This window comes from Eptatretus burgeri, chromosome 7 (assembly GCF_056783735.1).
Source record: "Eptatretus burgeri isolate ZD-2024b chromosome 7, Ebu_testis_v1, whole genome shotgun sequence".
NCBI lineage: Eukaryota > Metazoa > Chordata > Myxini > Myxiniformes > Myxinidae > Eptatretus > Eptatretus burgeri.
In genome coordinates, this window is record NC_140967.1 from 13,171,495 (window position 1) to 13,187,676 (window position 16,182).

General features: G+C 41.5%; 2 long non-coding RNA genes across 2 annotated transcripts; one reads left to right on the forward strand and one right to left on the reverse strand.

Annotated features, from left to right (window-relative positions):
* Positions 1-509: 509 nt before the first annotated feature.
* On the reverse strand, positions 510-8,400 carry LOC147022699 (uncharacterized). Its single transcript, XR_015059874.1, has 2 exons — positions 6,559-8,400; positions 510-1,251 (listed from the first exon to the last, which is right to left on the reverse strand). It is a non-coding gene; the product is annotated as an uncharacterized LOC147022699 (long non-coding RNA).
* A 4,974-nt stretch (positions 8,401-13,374) lies between these two features.
* LOC147022700 (uncharacterized) lies at positions 13,375-14,647 on the forward strand. Its single transcript, XR_015059688.1, has 3 exons — positions 13,375-13,626; positions 13,723-13,881; positions 14,191-14,647. It is a non-coding gene; the product is annotated as an uncharacterized LOC147022700 (long non-coding RNA).
* Positions 14,648-16,182: the final 1,535 nt, after the last annotated feature.

The following is a 16,182-nucleotide window of genomic DNA, read 5'->3' on the forward strand; positions in this document are numbered from 1 at the left end:
GATGCCAACCGATGGGGATTCTCTGTGCTTTTATCCTTTTAAATGCTGAGTGTAAATAAGGAAACAGCATGTACCATTTTAAAAGTCTTTGGCATATCTCAGCCAGGGTTTGAATTGCTGAACTCCCAGACTCGGAGAGGATGCTCTTATCACTACCACCGAGTTTGGTGACTCAATACAAACCCGCAAGTTTCATCCAATGAGTTGGGTAAAGGTTTGAAAGTGAATACCCACCTTAACCAAGATCAGGTCACATGACATCATGAAGGCAGAAAGTCTTGACATTTAAGATATATTTGCCCATGTTGAAGCAGGGAATAATTTTCAACAGGACATAAAACAACATTAATCTTGCAGTAAAATAATAATTAATGAAATGTTTGATTTCAGAGAATCCTAAACAAAAACGACATCATGGAAAGTATGTCTCTGGCTCAAGATGAACTTAATCATTTAAAGAGAATGAAACAAAATAATGTAAAAATAATAATAAATAAACCATCTCAAAGTGGTAATTATATGTTTTTATTGTGCTTGGAAGATAATTATTAAATCTTGTTTCCCCGTTTCAGAATTCACAACAATCTCTTAAGGCATGCAATATGATAATCAACTTGAACAACACCATCACACAATTATCCACATTCGTTGTGATCTGTGAAAGTTCAACATCAATTGAACACGATAATCAAAATGACCAATTATCACCTATATGTATAAGGATTCAAGAATGGTTCTCTACCTTTGCTCACACCTCAAAATCCATATCAATGCGAGCTCAAAATGAAATGTCACATTTAATGAAGAATTTCAGAGGAATATGTTAAAACATCAAAATAAGGCTTTTACTGGATCATGTAATCAAAACAATCCATAACCATTGAACTTGGGACGTTCAATATATTAGGTTTAATCTACTGATGCACAATCGACGAAAAGTTTTGAGTGAGTAAAATACTGAAGTTTGAGAACTTCGTTGAAAGTCCCAGTAAAGTCGTGAGTTTTGGATTGATTGTGGGACATATTTGGAATGTGCGATTTTCGTCTCCATTTTTGCTGAAAGTTTCATCCAAATGTCTTTATTTTTCACGAGCTGTAACTACCCAAGGTGTTGCTGACTACACAGGTCTGTTTACAGCAAGTTTTTTTTTTCCCTTCAAATAAGCCCCAACTGTAGTAATTGGCCTCAAGTGCCATTTCCCTGAATTTCCAGATTCGTACAAAGTCATCATACTCAGCCTGTGAGAAATTCTGGGGGCAAGAGAGGAAGGGACGATGAAAGAAGGGGATGAAAGGATTCAAGTACATCAATACAATGAGTAAAGGTTGTTCATAATGAGAGAATGCAAAGTGAAAAATTGTCAAAATCATTTTTTTTAAATTTCCAATAAGTGATTAATGAAGATGAACATGTCGAGGTGGTGGTAAAAATAAATAATGATACGTAGAGAGCTGTTAAATATATTTTCATGAACGATTCTTTAAAAACAAGTAAAATTCCAAAACATTAAATTGTTCTGAGTGACTCAAAGCAATCTTTATGAAGGCTTTGCTGACAATTTTGTCCTCCACCAATTTCCTGCCACAAAAAGTGAGAAATTGAACCAAAAGTCGAAACAGCTTGGGCCCAGGGAACATTCTTTAATAACTTTTTTTGCATTAAATGATGGAGGACATTTCAACAAATTAATTCCTTCTTTGAGTTCCAAATTGCTCCTGTGAACATCAAAATCAGGACATCAAAATCAAGTTTTTAAAAGCCAAACTGTTCTTGGGCAACTTCAGCAAAGTGTCAAAAAAGGAAATGAACCGTCTCACCTGGGTTCAAATCTCAGCCCATAATAAACTGTCATCCTGGTTTTTCGCAGGTCGGGAGAGGCATCAATGTCGGGGACGTCCCTCAGATGGACGATAACTGGGTGTCCATCGGGTTACTTTAGTTGTTGGATATTAAAGATCACAGTGCCCTTTGCAAAGAGGAACCAAATAAGCACCTTTACTTTGATTAATTTCCAAATTATTGCTGTAACGTACAGGGATCCTATATCAGCAGCACTGCTCCACGAAAAAAATTATGCCAACTTGCAGCCATGTGCTACACACGAAAGAAGAAGATTAGAAGCAAAGCGCAATCCAACTATCAACCCCCACCGATTCCTGAATTTTCTACCATCATAAGCTCCTTTAGTTCACTACTCCTTACATCATTAATGCGATGACATTGTATTCAACAAAGGAAATATGCTCGAAAAATATTGAAATGGGAATGAGTGGTAAACCCATCCCCTTATGCATTTGTGTCAATGTACAGAATATTCATGAGGACATACTTTGTGAATAGGCATACATGGGCTAAGTATAATTGATATAGAATAGGAGGCCACGTATCCCAAAGCTCAAGTTTCCCCCTTTCTCTACCTCCCATTTACAACCATTTTCTTATTACCTGCACCACCGAAGGTGGACGTTGGTTATGTTTTCACCCTGTTTGTCTGCATGTCTGTCTGTGAGCACGACATCTAAAAAAGTTATGGATGGATTCAAATGAAGCTTGTTGGACAGGTTGGGTGTGGGACAAGGACGAGTTGATTCAATTTTGGTGAGGATCCAGGTCTTGATACGAGAATGAAATTTTTTTGTAATGATTCTTCCCTCCAGGCTTTCAAAACAGCTGTTCACCACCACCTCTTATCTTCCCCCATCCAAGTCCTCGATCTTTTCTACCCCCGCTATTCCACCCAAGCCCACTTCCTTCAAGTCTTCTGCTTTCCTTCCTGAAAGTCCCTGTAATGTCCATCTTCTCCTCGCCATGTTCCCCGTCCCATCCCATCCCTCTCCCTTCCACAGTTCACCTAATGTGTCTGTTCCCCACTGTTTTGTCCCTTCCACTCCCGCCCCTCTTGTCTCATGCCTCCTTGCTGTGAGTTGTGTGTTCGCTCTCATACGAGCCTCGACCAAGGTATACAAAAAAAAAAAAAAAATAAAAAAATAGAAATATATATATATATATATATATATATATATATATATATATATATATATATATATATATATATATATATATATATATATACATATACATATACATATATATATACATATATATATATATATATATATAAATATATATATATATCTATATAAATATATATAAATATATATATATATATATATATATATATATATATATATATATATATATATATAAATATATATATATATATAAACATATCTATATATATATATATATATATATATATATATATATATATATATATATATATATAAATATGTATATATCATTATATTGCAAAAAGGTTGGGGGTTGATTATGACAAAACGAGGTGGAGGAGTTGGGCAGGTGACAAGAAGCCAATTCGATTTTGGTTCATGTCCAGATGCAGATCTGCATATCAGTGGGATACAAAATGTAAACTGGTCAGCCTGACAGAGGTATGCACTCCACTGAGTGCCGTTCAAGTATTTTGAATGATTCAATAGTGCAATAACCACCCAATGAGATACGGAGGGATACAAATCACAAAGGGATGTTTGGATGGGTGAGGCATGCTTCAGTCCACTGGGCGAGGCAAGGGCAGGGCATGTTGAAGCCTACTTTGCTGTTCTGTCTCCCGAGGGCCGAGACCATATTACAGTTGCCAAAGGATCTGTGGCAGCAGTGGGTGTTTAGTGCTGAAAAAAAAACTTCAGTGTATGTGTTTTATATCCATCCTGTGTTGAGGTGCCATCAGTTTTGGATCTCATATGTGTGTAACTATTTATGGAGAGAAAGTGTTTTTGGTGATATTATTAGTTTGGTGTTGTTGTTGATATTGTTATTAATTCCTTTTGTTCGTTTCTCCACCTCCCATTTATAACCATTTTCTTGTTATCTGCATCACTGAAGGTGGATGAATGGAGGTTATGTTTTCACCCCTGTTTGTTTGTCTGTCTGTGAGCAGGATATCTCAAAAAGTTATGGATGGATTTGAATGAAACTCGGTGGACAGGTTGGGTGTGTGATTGTCCGTGTGAGCACCCATTGATCTTTATGCCCGTGGATTTGCTTCGGCCCACCGTACAGGGGAGTGGATTGGCCGTTGGAGTTGCATTTGATTGTTGTGCCTGAGGATTTGCTTTGGCCCATGGTCCGGTGCAGGGGATCGGCCGTTTGAGTGGCAGTTGATCTTTGTGCCCATGAACTTTCTTCGGACAATGCCACAGTGGATTGGATCGGCTGTTCAGGCGGCGGTTGATATTTGTGCCTGTGGAGTCGAGGAGGTCCGAGCATGTGAGTCGAGGAGCGTAGCTGCACATGCGTGATGAGTATCAAACTGAGTGACTCATGAACTGTGATTTTTGTGAAAGAACTGAATGACTTTGTAATCCAGAACTGAATGACTTTAACAAGCCACAACAACAGAGTCGACAGCAATCCATTTTTCGGAAATTACGTATGCAGTTTGCCATCTCCAGTTTTGTGTGATTTGCTTTCATAGCAAAATATTATGATAAACACACTAATAAATTCTGCAATGTATTAATCGTTGGCAGTGACTGAAAACAAAGAAGTATGTAGACAGCACACGCGGATGTCAGACGTGGTGGTGTTTGTGCACGCCTTCATGTGAGTAGGTTAAAGGAATACATACGTGGTGTGGCACGCATGCAGGCAGGCCTTTGCGAGGCAGATAGCATGGGTTTTAATTTTTAAATGCTTCTGCCCGATTTAAAGAGAACATGGCGGTTAAAATAAAAATATTGCTGTTTGGGTGCTTTTTATCACCCCGGTAATGGACAGGGAGATGAGATGAAGCAATTCCGTTGAGAGACACACATTGACTGCGACAGTAGAGGAAGTCATTAATCATGCGTGGAGTTGCCCTTGGACGCCATCGGCAGCAAGTTTAAGGCAGGGGGCCAGACTGAATCAAAAGCATGAGATATGTCTGGAGATATGGCCCTGAACTCACGTCTGACATTGAGAGCTTTCATCCATTGTTTCGGTGAGTAGAAGTAGCATGTCCAAGGTGGAATGACGTGACCTGAATCCAAACTAGTGATCTGCGATGAGGAAAGGAAAGATTTCATGAAAGAAAGTTGGAGAAAAGGAAAGATTTCATGTCAACTGCAATGATGGATTCTATAACCTCGTTGATGATTGGATGTAAGCTGAGAAGTCTGTCACAAAAGGGACAAGTTTTTGCAACTTTTAAGTAACGCATTGATGTTGGCTGATATCCAAGCAGATGGAAGAGTCCAGGAGAAGTTGGGTATGACTGGGAAGACTGATCTTCTCTTCTGACTCTCCCACCACATGACTCTGACCTGACTCCCTGTGATCATCTCTTTTGGGATATAAAGTGTCGTTGATCATACACAAGATTTTAATTTAGTGAGTCATTGTAAAATTGTGGAAAATATTTCTGAAAGGCAATCAGAGAATGACGAACTCTCTTGAAAAAGATTTGTCCAAAGAGTTGTATGAGATAAAATTAAAATTGTGAGGCTGTGCTTGTCAATACAACCTGTTCTTCATTGCACAGACCACGAGCCACTGGCTGATCCTCATGGCCTCAAGTACGGCCTCGAAGTGCGGCCGATAATACACAACAGTGAAAACTCCCAATCATAATCAGCTATAAATGCCATCAAATTGACCCAATGGTTTTAAATGAGTGTTCCAATGCAAAGAATAAAAGCAACATAACTACATCAGGATATGGTTGCCGTATACAACAAATTGTGCTTGCATTCCATTTAACCACAATGAAGAAGAGTATGTGGAGGTGGGGCTGAGTAGCAGTCATAATGGAGTCCTACAGGCAGTGTGGTGGCTCTCACACTAATGTCTTATTGGCAAAAGTGGCCCCCCTTCAAAAAATAGTGAAGATCACTGTCAAAACACTTGTATTTTTAGCATATTTTCATGAAAAGTTTTGACGATAATCTGCTTATTATAAAAATGTAATCCTGATGGAAACCAAGAACTCAGTGATGCTTTTTACATTGGTGGAAAAACATACAAAATAAACTCATAATTTTAAAACCAAGAACATGATTTAAGCTTGGATTTATAATTAGCATGGGCTGTGCACTCGTCCCCTGAGAAAATTCCAAATTCCTGCGCTGATTACACGGGGCAATTTCAAGATCATCGTGTAATTGGTTTGTGTAAAGATATACAACTCAGTTTCACTCTTTTCGAATGGCATCAATTAATGATCCGAGCATGTCCGTTGGTTCAAGAAAACCACTGATGGTTGACACATTCAAAATTGGTATAGCTCGGTTAAACACATAATTTATCCAAAATCAACAGACACGACAGTAATTCTGCAAAACTGATTGTAATAATCTGGAGTATGTTGTAACTGAGGTATAATATGTGAAACAACCATCTTTGAAGCACCGAAGGAGAGTCACCAGGTTGGAATCATGAGATGCCCTTCATATTGAAATGTCAGGATTGTCATAAATAGCAATGTGATTGCCTTGCCAAACACAATAAGGTTCAAATAATACACACACAAGATATCTGGTGATTTTGAGCCATACCTTTACGAACTCTGCTTGGTTGTCAATGATGTACTTCAAATAATTGTTCATGCTTTTTCCCATTTTTTGATTCGCGTCTGTGACGTGAACTTCAGCAAAACCAGCATCTTGAAGAGACTGGCACAAAGAAAATCATTTGTTTATTTTATTTACTTTGCAATAAAAACTTGTTTCATATGTAAGAGACAATTTTATTATCAATCATCATTTTCTTCATCATGACCCATACACAGTGCAGAGCATTGGTGCTGCCGAAGCAGTTCTGAGGCTGCAATCCTTGTCGGGTCACCACTCCGGCTCAGGAAGTCAGGGCAGGAATTTGGGATTTGGCTATGGTGCCGGTGATAGCACTCCAACTCTTGGCAAAGGACACCGTGAGATCTTTAATGTAAACAAACTAATGCCGACAATTGGCACACCCAATTTAACGTCCATCCAAGGGACAGCTCATACATTGACAAACCACCCTGCCTGTGAAACACCAGGATAACAGTTATAAAGTTGTATCGAGATTCAAACCCAGGCCAGACAGCTTAGAGGAGAGTGTGCGTACCTCGAGGCAATCCGACCAGCCCAATTATCGATAATTATAGATTTTTTTGTGGAGCAGGGAGTGGCCAAATGGAAAAGTGATCATGAAAAGCAAGCCACAACCTCCATTTTTACACTTTCAAATATGGTACAACAATAAACTCACCTGACCCCCGATTAAAGTAAAGCATCTGATGGCAACTTCCATTACTTATGCCACACCGGTGCAGGGGTGGGATGAGGTGTAATTTCAAAGGTAAACATATTGTTGCAAACCCGGGGTCGGGGGCGAAGATCACGAGGTGTGAACTACCTCGGGTTCCCACCAGACTCCTCCGGAATTGCAGGCCGTTGCACACGAATAACTTTTTGTGATGCTGCGGATCACTAATTGACTGTAAACGCCAATAACTCAACCATGTGACTTAGGGTCCTCCGTCAAATGGAAACCGGTTACCTAAAATGCTCACGTGATCTAATTACCGGGGAACGCGCCCTTGGTACGCACTTGCTCAAACCGGATCACCTTACCAGATCAGATGCAGCCCAGTCGAACTGCCAAGCACATACCTGCTCGGAAACACATCGTTGGGAAATAACGTCTAAGCTAAATGAGGGTGCGGGCCATACTAGACCAATGGAAGAAAACACGAAAACGAGCTGGGAACATTTCTATACAAAGCATTTATTTACAGTAAAGTGAGGAAACGTATGTGGCACATTGAATGGGGTTTATTTTTATGTACAGCAGGGGATAGCAAGGAATTTGTTGCGTGTGGCAAAAGACAACTTACAAAAACAAACTCAGAGCAGAGTTATCCCGTTATATCTTCAACAATCTTAATTTATGCTCGGACAGGAGCCATAACACACACACACACACACACACACACACACACACACACACACACACACACACACACACACACACACACACACACACACACACAAGATTATATAGCCCAGAGAGAAAGAAAGCAGGTGAAGGTAAACGACCTCTCAATACTTTGTGCGGTTGGCAGACCAACGCAAACCAGAACACTTATGGAGAGGTAGATGGGAGGAATACTGGTTGTGTCTAAAGATGTGGGGGTGGGAGGTGTGGTGGAGTGCAATGTGCGGGGTGGGGGGTGTGGTGTCATGCCAGAGGAAAATGGGATTGCAAGTCGGTAACGTTCTTCTTCATGGGTCCACAGAAGATAGGATAGAGGGGTGGATATTGAGAGAGGAGAAGAGATGCATGAGGAGAAGGATCCCTAACCTAGCTGTGGAAGGCTCTGTATATGTAGCATGTACATCCGTGGGATGCTCTGCCTGAGAATTCCCACCTCGTGAGATGGCATGTTATCGCCTGTTTATTTATTCACCGGTGCTTGTGGCAATGTGTGCTCCGCACTGGTCTGTCTGGCTTCATGGTGTTTACGGGGTGGCGGCATGTTGACAGCATGGCAGGGAGTCTCAAAGGATGGCAAACGCCTCAGAATAGCTTCTTGAAGAAGAAGAAGCACGTTCCACCAATCACACACCAATAATGCTCTGAAGAAGAGTGAGACAGAGAGAGAAGAGAGTCTAACGACTCTGTGCTACCCATTTTGAAAGCCCTGGTTGAAGGGTGGGGCAATGACCGGAAAGTGATGTGCTGTGGCCCAAACTCTATTCCTCTATTTGTCCACAGCGGTCCTTCCCACGCCCTTCCAGGCTCTGGGACCAGAAACCGGTTCAGTTGCCTCCCAGCTTTGGCATGGTTCGGAGCTCCTGACTTTTAACATAGGGAATAATCCCCGAGCCGGCACCCACACCCAGAAATTGCTCTGAGTGCAGTTTGAATGTCTGATGGCAGCTGACGTTCCGCATCACCCACCGGCTCCCTCATGAGTAAAAACGCACACCCGGGCCTCGGACCAAACTCTCAGATTGCCCTTCTAATGACCCCTTCTTGTTGCCCCCGATCTTGCCGTGGTCTGGCAATTATATGCGGGCTGTATCAATTCCGGATGGCACCCGGGATGTCCCCGGTGAGACGTGGTGGAGCTATACACAGCTGTTGCATGGTCAAGCATCATGTGGCGCTGAGGACAACCTGATGCCGCGTGGTGCTCCTCAAAATAGAGTGGCGAATTGTAGCGAAACAGAGGTACGAGGAGATGCTGGAATATTTTTCCCGTGTCTGGGAGGCGTTTGTGATCAAAGTGTTGAGATTTGGTAAGCGAGGTGCAAAGTAAGGTGAGGTGCTTGTGGGAATTGGCACGCAGATTCGAATGAAATAATGGTGTGGGATTCCCATGTGTGGGTTGTGTAGTGTGCAACGGGGATGTGGTTGATCCAAGCCACAGGGGGGCATCATGCTGTGCCTATTAACAATTTTCGATTGAATGGCATGTGTGCTTGCATGCTTGAAGGAAAGGGTTGGAGTAGGGATCAGAGATATTTATTCGACCTATCTATGAGACCCACACAATGCACTTCCTCCCGTTAACCCACGAGACATGAGGGGAGGACTAACTACACGAGTAGGGTGAATATACTGATTCTGGCTCACTTTCCCCCAAGTTAATGAATGGGGGATTCTCAGCGATTCATATTTTTTTTCCTAAAAATAAACCCCCCTTTTATCCCAACCTGTTGAATTCTCTGCTGTTGAAATATCCAAAACATGTAAGTGAATGGAGATTTTAATAGCCTCCCCTTTTAGTCTCGGAGCACTTTTTTTCAAATAACCAATGCATATTTTTTAGCTCACTCATTGAACTGATAAAGATTTGTTCATTCTCAAATTCCTTCAATAGTTTAATTTTCTTTGCACAATAATCCCCATCTAAAACATTTTAAAATAAAACATTTGAATCTTTATATTTTTCAAGATACCCCTTTTGTGTCATTATGAAATGATATACTTCACTTAATGCTCTCATCTGACTACCTCCTGAGTTGAATATCATTTTGAGATTGTAGTAAATTATTTTTCCATTGTTCAATTGATAACCATCAAAGTTTTCAGTCCATTCAACGATATTAATTTTTTTATTTACATCCTATAACTTACTAGTTTTTAAATTGATTCGCTTATTTGTTTTATTTACCTTTGTTTTCGTTATTTTTTCAATAAGACTTATTTGATATTTTTCACATTCATGATGTTTTCCATTTATATACCAAGACTGAGATTTTCTCCACTCTTTAGTTTGATTAATACTTGGTTCGACCATTTATATATTGCAAAAAATAGGGCGGTAGCCCTTAAAAAACCCTAACCCATCTTCCCATCGTTAAAACACAATCTATTCTATTCACTCTATCATACAATATCCATATGGAACACAATCTATTCCATTAGCTAAAATAAATCTCTTATCATCAAAGGCTCCTAATGCCTTTTTATTTACTTCTTCACTATATATGTTATGTTTACAACTTCTTATTGTATTCATTTTCCTATATTCTTCTTTCTTATTCATCAAACAATTATATTAATTTCCAAAAGTTATTGATTTCTTTATTACATATTTCTTTATTCCCTTTAACCGTTTATCAATCTGATCACCATACTTATAAGCATATGCCTTTGCTCTCAATCCAATAAACTCACTCATTACTTTTCCACCCAACTCATCCTTAAACTTAAGGCCCAGTCACACCTTGACGTTTTAACCAACGTATGCCGATTTTTGATTTTTTTTTCTGAAACGCTGGCACACGTTGAATACGTTATGGGTAAGTTTTGATAACATTGAGAGCACGCTGAAAAACACTGCCATACGTCGTTGTACGCTGGCTTTAAACGTTAGTAGGGTGAATATACTGGTTCTAGCTCACTTTTCCCCATGTAAATGAATGGGGGATTTTCAGCAATTCCCTTTTTTTTCCCCTAAAAATAAACCCCCTTTTTATCCGTTTTTCCCTGCTGTGCAGGGGTTTGGCTTTTTCTTGAGGCAATGTTTTATGGCCGGATGCCCTTCCTGGTCGCCTCTGACGACACACAGGGATATGGTACACCTATTCTAACCGGGGTATACACCGGCCCAGTACACTGGTACTCATTTCGCCGACCTCGGATGGATGACAGGCTGAGTCAAACCCCTGGTGTTAATTCAGCAGCTGAGCGGGATTCGAACTCGGGACACTGGGATCCCAAGCCACCACCCTAACCACTAAGCCAACACCAGGCTTTGTATATATATATATATATATATATATATATATATATATATATATATATATATATATATATATATATATATATATATATATATATATATATATATATATATATATATATATATATATATATATAACCAGGCTATCCCAAGGTATATTTATTTGTCTCCCCTTTTAACCTGGAGGTTGATCAGCTCACTCATTGAACCTATAAAGATTTGTTCATTCTCAAATTCCTTCACTAGCTTAATTTTCTTTGCACAATAATCCCCATCTAAAATATTGACAAACAAAACATTTGAATCTTTATATTTTTTAAGATACCCCTTTTGTGCCATTACGAAATGATAAACTTCTCTTAATGATCTCATCTGGCCACCGCCCGAGCCACATATCATTTTGAGATTATAGTAAATTGTTTCAAATGTTTTCAGTTCATGCCGTGAAAATGAGGAAGTGTTTTTTGACACGGTCGTGCTGTGTGGTTTTAGACAGTCATGCTGTGAAAAATAGGAACTATTCTGTGAGACAAGGTCTCGTGTTTATATTGTTACGGATTCGCGCCCGCCGGCGTGCGGACGGCCACGTAACTCGAATCGCGGAACGTCGCCCACCGGACGGACAATCCAGTCGTGACCCTCTCGGACTAACGCCGGGAACCAATCACGGGTGGACCTTTCGGTCTCACCGCGATCGAGCCAATCGGCCCCCGCGTGGGATAGGGTTGCTCGCCAAATTCGACCTACCTAAGTACCCACACGGAGGGTAGACCGGGCGATCGCACCTCGCCGCAGGTCGACTTCGGACACGGGCCACTTAAGCGACCCGTTCCGTACTATCGGGATAACCGAGCGGTGTTATCGTCGGCCTCGACGGTTCGATTAATTATCACTACCAACCCTTTACGTGAAGCAAGATGAGGATTCAATGAAAGAAATGACGAAGCGAAGCGGGAAAACAGTTCAACATAAAGCACATTTATTCGCGATGAACGGAAAGCACACATATACAATTCCACCAAAAGCACATAGAAAAGAAGAAGACAAAAAGCAAATGCGACAATGCAGATCTAATACCGATTACGCGAGCACACGGCAACACTTATACAATTTTACTTCACAGACGGCGCCGACAACACACATTCCCAAAGCAAAAGAAAAGAGAACCACCCTCCAGGATGAGGGGGTAGGCGGGCCTGGGGCCGAGACCGTGTCGGGCCTACCCGTCTGGTGATGAGACGCGGAGCGGCGGTGGTGCCTCAACTCCGCGGGCCTCGCGGACAGTGTCTGGTAGGGGGTGGGAAGGGGGCCCCCTTGGTCGCACTATCTCAGCGCGGGGGGGAACAGGAGGGGGTTGCTGATGCTCGGGGAAAGGAGGATTTTTACTCTGTCTCGGGTCCCGCGACGAGCGTCTCCACCTCGACCAGGTTGCACCGTCGGCCTCCCTGGTGTGCAGCTCCCGGCACCGACGCGAGCACCCCCTCGTCTGCCTTCGCCGCCGCCACCTCTCCACAGCTCCGTCCTCTTCGCTCCGACTCCAACTCCGAACTCTTCCTCCTGCGAACTCCTTCCAACGCACACACCGACTCCAACGCACACGACGACACTTTTCTGACGAACGAAGCCGCTTATATAAGCCCCGTGGCTTCGCCTTTGACCCCCTGCCTTCGACCTTTCACTTCGCTCCCCATTGGCCCGAGAAAAAGTGGGCGTGAATCGTTTTTGATCCGTTTTTGGAGCGGAAAGTCCGTGGTTTTGTACACGCTGTTCGGCGCGCGCCCTGCACGAGTCCAATACCGGTACCCACAAGCAGCGCAAGAACGGTGGCGATGCGACGGTTGCGAGGTGTGACGGCAAAGGTCGTGGCTGCTGTGGTGAAGCGGCGCCGCGGTGGGTGGTTGATGTTGTGATGACTGTTGAGACGCGGTTGGCGGTGGTGATAATGGCGGTTGGTCCAAAATAAAGATAGTAAAAGAAAAACGGCTATCCTGAAGAGTCGCAGCACGCATGAATGACATTTATTCCCTCTAGACAATGGGTTTGGGCCTAACTACACATATACTTACCGAGATATCTCACCTAAGGGACCTGAATGGTGGTTTGCGAATTTGGTAACCACAACAATATTTTATCTCAGAACACGAACTGAAAACATTTGAATCAAAACCATTTTAAGTATGTTTTGTAAATGATTCATACAATCGCCCAGTTATTTTCCAAGCTGTCATTTCCTGTGGCCGCACCCAATGCTTAGGTAATTTCCTCGTCGTTGCCTTATAAGTGATTCACCAGACAAAGTTTCTGCCAGACGGGATTTTCATTTTTACAACTGAGACATGGGCGATCTTTCTTCCGATGAAGACAAAAGCTCACTACAGAGTTGGTAAGTTTGTGTATGGTTTTCTCTTTGAACGATGAAGCAAATGATTATTAATTAAATCATGATAATTCTAATATATATATATTTTTTCCCTGACAGGTCATTGCAAGAAATTGAGTTTACGTATCACGACGTGGTGCATGAAATTAATACTCTTATTGAAGAGATCAATGATTTTAGAAGAGAATTGAAAGACATTTACAATGAGTGGCATGAAGTCTTATCACGTCCTATCATCTCGAAGGAATTAAACCAATGGTGAGACACGTGTGTGTGTGTGTGTGTGTGTGTGTGTGTGTGTGTGTCTGTCTTTCTACCTACCTCTCTCTGCTCTTATTGAAGAGATCAATGATTTATAATGACTGGTCTCTGATCTCGAATGAATTAAACCAATGGTGAGACACGTGTGTGTGTGTGTCTATGTGTGTGTGTGTCTATGTGTGTCTATGTGTGCGTATGTGTGTGTGTGCGTGTGTGTGTGTGTGTTGCTTTCCCTGTCTGTTTGTATCTCTCTCTGTCTGTCTCTTCATCTATACCCTTGACTTATTATTTTTTTATTTTTTTCAGCACTATCACACAACATCAGCTGTTGAAGCAATCTTGTACAACACATGATTTTCTGGAGGTAAATGTTTCTGAATTATTATTAATATCACTCTCTCTTTAGAATGTCGTCTAATGTTGGTTGCATCATTAGTTTGGATGTGGTTTTGTCAGTACACTGGAATTCATTTTATTGACCTTGAAAGGATGACAGGCTCCTGGTGTGTTAATTCAGTGGTCAACGAGGCTTACTCATATTACCATGTAATTATCTTTATAAAACCTAATTATTATCCACTTTTTGTTTCAAAACAGAATATGGTGTCTGAGTTTCGAAATCACAAGACATCTGGAGAAGATTGCTGGGAAAGATTATACATTCTCGCAAATGAATATTTAATATTTTCAATATTAATAAATTATATTTGTTTTGTATACAATTACTTGATTCTGAATTACAAAAAAAGAATCAAGACATGAAGGGAGGGTACGTGCGCCCCCCCAATGACCCATCACCCCCTCATCCCATCCCTCCCCTTCCCATGTGTGTGTGTGGGGAAGGGTGGGGGGGTGGGATGAGGGAGGTGGTGGGTCAAAGGTGGGGGGCGCACAGGGGGGATGAGGGGGGGATGGGACTTGTGTGGGCGGGGCTTCGGTGGGGCTTGTGTGGGCGGGGTGTGTGTGGGTGGGGCTTGTGTGGGAGGGGTTTATGTGGGTGGAGCTTGTGTGGGCGGGGCTTTGGTGGGGCTTGTGTGGGCGGGGTGTGTGTGGGCGGGGTTTATGTGGGTGGAGCTTGTGTGTGGAGCTTGTGTAGACAGGGCTTATGTGGGAGGGGTTTATGTGGGCAGGGCTTATGTGGGCAGGGCTTTATGTGGGTGGAGCTTATGTGGATGAGGTTTGTGTGGATCAATGGATGGGTGGAGAGATGGGTGGATGGGTGGATGAGTGGAGCTTGTGTGGATGGGTGGATAATTTTTTAATTAAATAAACATGTTGTGTGTGGGGAACTAATTAACTAATCACTAATTATGTGAATATGATGAATATGGGTGGAGCTTGTGTGTGTGTGTGGAGCTTGTGTGGGGTTTGTGTGTGGTGGGGTTTGTGTGGGCGGGGCTTGTGTGGGTGGAGTCAAAAGGGGCGGAGTCAAAGAATTTCAACGTATTGGAGCTTGTGAGGGGTGTGTGGTGGGGTTTGTGTGGGGTTTGTGTGGGCGGGGCTTGTGTGAGCCGGATTTGTGTGGGTGGAGTTAAAAGGGGGCGGAGTCAAAAAATTTCAATTTATCTTTGTCTTTTGTAATTCCTGTGAATAAAATGAACCTAAAATCTCTTCCCCTTCCAAATCATATATCTTATAAGTCCAAGGAACCGTATCTATTACATCAACAATTTTAAAAAGTTCTTTCGTCCATCGTTCAGGAAAACCTTTTTCAAAATGAGATTTCCACCTATATATTCTTACGATATCACCAACTTTGAACTTAGGTTTTCTGACATTAATCTCTTTTTCATATTTTAATTTTGTAAATGTTTCTGATGGTTTCATATTTGTTGACGTGTGAATCGTGTCATTATACTTATCCACAATATCCTGAATAAAAGATGACCATTGTTGTGAACCGAGTTGTGTGAATTTTTTATATAGTCTCTCTTTTAAGGTACGATTAAAACGTTCAACAACAACTGCCTTCCCTTCATTAAAGGTACTGTATAATGTAATACTGTTATTTTTTAGAAAATTCATAAATGTCTTGTTATAAAACTCTCTACCCTCATCAGTCCACAATTTTTTAGGTTTACTCTTACTTTTATTAAATATCTGTTGAAAAGCTAACATAAGAGTATTACCTGTTTTGTTTTTTAAAGGGACAACCCATGCATATCTACTCCTCAAATCAATAACGGTTAAAGCATGCTTGTACCCCTTATCATTATTGAGTTCAATCAAATCAGCAGACCAGATATAATCTACTTCCTTGGAATAAACTTTCCTTCTCTGAAACTTTGTGAATATTGG